Below are 6,000 nucleotides of genomic sequence, written 5' to 3'. Positions count from 1 at the left end.
AAGCAGCACTCCAATTTTGTCGCAAAATTGGTTACATTTCGGATGACAAATGCAGGAGGATGTTGCCTAGATCAATCAGAGACCATAAATTTAACTCGTACATTCCTCATGTAATTTCCCCCAATGGTCGTAAAGTGACACTACCTAAAAAGATAACACAGGAATTCAGAGACTTTTACTTCTCTCTATACAATTTATCGCCCGAAAGAGCCACACGGAGGTCTATTGAGGACTATATCTCCTCTTCCCAGATCCCCCAGGTTCCTGCAGAGGTCAGGGAAGAATTAGAAACCCCCATTACCTTAGCGGGCAGTTGGCGACATGAAACGGGGAAAGGCTCCTGGCCCCGATGGTTTTACCCTCCAATACTATCAGACACTACTGCCAATATTAGGCCCCTATATAGCAAAATTATTTAACGCACTTATCTCAGGCACAGAACTCCCGAGGGATACCCTGAAAGCACACATCTCGGTCATATCGAAGGAAGGAAAACATCCAGCCCCCTGTAGCAGCTACAGACCTATTTCGCTTTTGAACATCGATCTAAAGCTCTTCACAAAGATTCTGACAACTAGACTGACACATTTACAAGATTGAATACATCTGGACCAAGTGAGAACTATTCCTACGAGAGAAGCTACGGATAATACCACTAAAGTACTTAAATTTAGTCCACATCGCCTCCACAACTCATACGCCTTGTATCTAAGCACGGACGCCGAGAAGGCATTCAAACATGTGGATTGGACTTTTACGATTTTGGTTCCTAGACATATAGGCCTTGGAGATCACATGATACAATGGATTACCAGACTTTTCCACGCCGACGGCACAAGTCAAAGCTAATGGAATGCTGTCTGATCCTTTCCCCCTAAAAAAATGGAAGACAAGGCAAGGGTGCCCGCTATCTCCCCTACCGATCGCCCTCTCCCTGGAACCGTTACTCTGTAAAATTAGTTTGAACCCAGACACCACTAGGAAAAAAACCCTGTAAGGCAAAGGCATAAATTAGCTCATTATGAAATACTTACCTTAGAACGAGGTCTCCGTATAGCAGCCCAGTCCACGCCGAGGGAGCCGATGACATTTTGCCCTCAGCGTTTTTGCCGGGTTCGTGGCTCCGGCGTTGAGTGGCCGGAGCCACGATGACGTCACTCCCGCGCATGTGCGCGGGAGTCTTCTTCCCGGAGGCCTTCAGCCGAGCATTCACGGCACATGCGCCGCTGACATCAGCAGCTGCATGCAAAGTGAATATCTCCAAGTTTAGGAGTTATTCATTTTACCTACAGGTAAGCCAGTATACAACCGTTTTAAAGTATGACGTGTTACCTTTCATACTATACAAAAAACATTTATTAAAGTTTATTTTTTCTATTAAAAAAAAAATATATATATAAGGTTTGGGGTTCTAAGTATTTTTTTAGCCAAGAATAGATTTTTACTTGTAAAAAAAAAATTTAAAAAAAAAGTGTCAGAAAAAGACCAGGTCAGAAAGTGGCTATGTATAAAATAACCATGCATTAAATTACTCTTTAATCCTCCCCCAAGCATGACAGCATAGTGGCGAAAACCTTCAGTGAGCTCTAACCAACTTGCCTTTCCCCAAAATGCACCACCAAGGCAGACAAAACGGCACCAATGCAGACTGACATTTTGTCAAAAGGCAGTAGCTATACTGTGTTACAAATAGACATGAGCGTTTGTACAGCATATGTCAGCAGCAAGAATCAGCCACCGACAACTGCTGTGCAAACACATTTCTAGCAATACTTTTACCCAGAAAAAAAAAAAAAAAAAACTTGTTTGTAGCAGGAGCTACACTTTTATACGCAGGATTTTTCTGCCACCAAGATCCATGTATAAACATAAATAAGTTCTGTGTGCAAATAGCCTTACTGTTTTATTTGATCTCCACTAACTTCCAGGACCCATGCTGAGTGGGGCTGACCTTCTGCATTCAGAATACAGTAGGTCGGCCACTCAGCACAGGCTCCAAAGTACCGTAATGTAAACCTGTGGTTTCATTTGTCTGCAGAAGATGGGTGGCACCAGTGTCTCACAGGAAAGTAGCCAGTGGGATGTACAGATGGATCAGTACTGGTGCCAGGCAGAGACGTGGTCAGCAAACAGACAAAGCAGTGTTCCAGGCAGAAGGAGCAGGAACATGATCAATAAATAGGCCAGAGTCAGTACAGGCAGCAGAGACGTGGTCAAAGTATTTGTCCAGGCAGAAACATCAGCCTTAGGGCCAAGGTCAGGTAGGATTGGACAAAGTGGTAGAGGCTTCCAACTACCCCAAGCTCTTCGAAGTCTCCGGACTCCAGACCCTGATCCAGGTTTATGTACTAGACATTGTATCCTGTGTACCACAAAAATCAATTGTATCAAAAACTGTGTACTGTGATGTCACCGCTGTACGAGTCAGGGAATATAGCTTGGTGTAGCAGTACCCACTCCTTTACACCAAGCAAGCCTAGCCTACTGGTATGTGGCTGCAGCATTCGGACTGTAGTAAGCACTCAGGTACAGGCATTGTTTAGAAGTTTGATCGCTGGGCCACAGTGATCACATGGTAAATAGGATCTGTGATCCTAAAGGGCACACACCAGCAGTGAATGCGAGAGATATTATATACACCATTCCACACCTAGCAAGTTACCATCTGGATGTTTACTTATATTGGTCGGACAAGAAACAGTTAATGTCCAGTTACAGGGTAGGGAAGAGACTGGTAACTGAAAATTGCAACAGAAATTTTGGATCCCCTTTAATGCCAGATGGGACTGTGCAATGTAGCTCTGCAAATCTCATAACTAGATACTGATATACAAATTCTTTGGCAGGTAAAACATCTCCCACGTATGCATTTCATCTGTGTATTTAGTGCTGGGTTAAAACAAATGCATGGTAAATGTTGCCCATAAGTATAATAGGGACAATGCCTAGATTTTTAGCCTAATGCCAATGTTAGGTACTGGTGCAGTACATGCCTTAAAGTTACAGAGCAGGATATAGGGCCAGGGGCTTCTATAATGTGTGTGTATATATATATATATATATATATATATATATATATATATATATATATATATATATATCTCTCTCTCTATCTATCTCTCATAGCACCCAAGATTTAGCTTTTTTTCTTGCATTGCTTACCTATCCATCAGACAATGAACTGCAGTGAGAGAATGACAATTGTCCAGTGAAGCAGAGGGACACACCTGTAAATAGTGGCATCACCTGTCTGCCATTGACATGTAATAGATGCGTGAAGCCTAGGATTTGCTGATACTCCTCTTCCTCCTACTTAGTCTATTCACATTGTTGCTCTACTGCAGGGGTCTCCAAACTTTCTAAACAAAAGACCAATTTACTGTCTATCAGACTTTAGAGGGGCTGTACTGTGGCCATTGGGAGTAGAAAAGTTGCCGTCAGTGGGAGGAATAGTGCCCCATCATTGGTGTCAATAATTTCCCATATCCTTGTATATTGTGTTCAAGGACATCCAAAAGTCTTTTAAAACTATCAATACTTCCTGCTGACACCACTGATTGTGGAAGAGAGTTCCACATCCTTACCGCCCTGACAGGGAAAAAAAACACATATCCAGCTTAAAGCAGAGGTCCGCCCACCGCTGCAAAAATTAAAAGCCCCTTCCTTCATGCCTAGTAACTTAAAAAAAAAAAAACAGTGGGTGGAATGGCACATCTTGATTGACAGATGATCCACCTCCCATAACAGCATGAGGACACAGACTAATTATGTGGGGGTCTTGTGAGCCAAAGATGGACTGATGCCTCTGTGAGGTGAAACAAATATAGATAAGCTGCAAACACTAACCACGTTTCATTGCGTGCATAAACCAAAAAATATAAATAAACGTGCCTGCGCTGAAAAAACATATATATCCCAATAGTTGGGAGGTGCATATATAGTGTAAAACTATACTACAAAATTTCAATATAAAAAAAAAAAATAAAAAAAAAAAGCTAGTAATGTATAAATTATAGAATGAATACAATCCTTATATAAAAGTATCCCATAAAGTGCAACATGCAAAAAAACAATATATATATGTGGTTATAAATATAAGATCAAAAGTGCAAAATCAAGTGTCCACATTTGAAAAGTTCAATTCATTGATATCAACACATAAAGTGCAAGTAAGTAGTGTCCACAAAAAACAGTGTTCCTCATGCTCCTCCTTAATGGTGTTCACAATCCAGCATGCTTCAGTGCTCTCCTGTGACCCCCCCCCCCCCACTTGTGCTTGCGCTCACCTCTGAGCGTGTGACACGGTAATTAAACGGTGTCTAAACACGCATTGGAGCCACCCCTTGGGCTCATACAGGGTATGCTGGTATAAACTCCACCACTCTCAGATGTCATCAGATAGTCTCACATACAAGAAAGAAAAAGCTCCATAGTGTGATACAGTAGGGATTTATTTAAAATATATTAAAACTTCTCTCCAGAAGGGTACTCACAATATGTAGGTGCGTGAGTGCACCAATCTTTCCAGAGAGTGTTTGTATAAAACAAGCGTTTGTATGGCGTGCGGTGTGTTGTTCCTCATCTACCTCTGTTGCTGACAGCTCCGTCCTACCCCTCCCCTGTATCATGTGAGGTGTGTGTGTGTGCGCAGATGAACTATTTTCCTATTACTGGGTTTAGTAACACTTTAAAAAGGACAAACCGCTTCTCTTCCAGTCTCATCATGTGACCTTGTGTCTTTCTAACCTCTCTGATAGTTTCATACCTACGCTGGGATCACCATTGAGATATTTGTATATCGTTATATCTCCTCCAGGGAGAAGAAGTTTAATTCTTGTAGTCGTTCCTCATAAATTCGGTCCTCCAGTACCCTTATTTTGTTGCCCTTTTCTGGACTCTCCAGTTCAAGCACATCCTTCCTGAGGATTGGTGACTAGAACTGGACGGAAAACTCCAGATGTGGCTTAACCAGAGTTTTATAAAGTGGCAGGATTATCTTTTTCTCTGGAGTAAATTCCCCTTTTATTGGATGCCAATAGTCTGCTGGCTTTCTTACTGCAGCTTGACATTGCACCCTTCATTGCTATTAGTGGGAGGAATGATGCCCCATTGTTGGCAGCGGTGGGAGGGAGGTTATGCCCCCCATTGCTGGTGTCAGTGGGTGAAATATTGCCCCAAGGACCAGATAAAAGCAAGCAAAGGGCCGCAGTTTGCAAAACTCTTCTCTATGGTGTAAAGGAAATGTTTAAGTTCTGTATATAATTGTATTTTATATGTATTGCACACTGCCCTCACAGCACTGTTTTCATTACATGTTTGCATTCGAGTCCTGATTAGAATTAGTCTGCCTATGTTACGCCCCTTGTTACCATAAACGTACAAATGTACTATTAATGTGTTACCTACGTAATCATAGGGCTGAGTGGGAAAAAAACAAAAAAAAAAAAAAAAAAAAACAAAAAACACGATTTTTTGAGAGGTCAAATCGATTCAAATCTTCAAAATCGATTATTTTTTTTTCCCCACCAGCACCGCGCCGGTCCTGAGGAGCTGTGGGCACGATTTTTCAGGCCTAGTCCGCGAGGCCGGACGCTGCGCATGGGTGGGTAGGCGGGATAGTGGGCGAGGCTTAGATCTGTGACGTCAGGAGGAGGAGGGTGGTGGGGGGAATCACAGGGACAGTCCTGGGAGAGGGAGAGGGAGAGGGAGAGAGAGAGTGCTGGCTGTATTGGTGTACTTCATGAGATAGTCACAGAATTTGTTCTCTATGTGACCACTGCAAGAAAGTATCATCCGTCAGGAGTGAAGTCACATCCCATTCCATATATTCACCCTTCTTATATTACATTACATCATTACACAGCACTGTGCTCAATATATATGACATCACACAGCAATGTGCTCATTGCCTCATTATACATTATATCACCGCCATATGACATCACAAAGCAATGTGCTGATTGCCTCATACATTACATCACTGCCATATGACAGCACAAC

Source organism: Aquarana catesbeiana, linkage group LG05 (assembly GCF_042186555.1).
Source record: "Aquarana catesbeiana isolate 2022-GZ linkage group LG05, ASM4218655v1, whole genome shotgun sequence".
In the NCBI taxonomy this organism is placed as follows: domain Eukaryota; kingdom Metazoa; phylum Chordata; class Amphibia; order Anura; family Ranidae; genus Aquarana; species Aquarana catesbeiana.
This window is presented reverse-complemented; position numbering follows the sequence as displayed.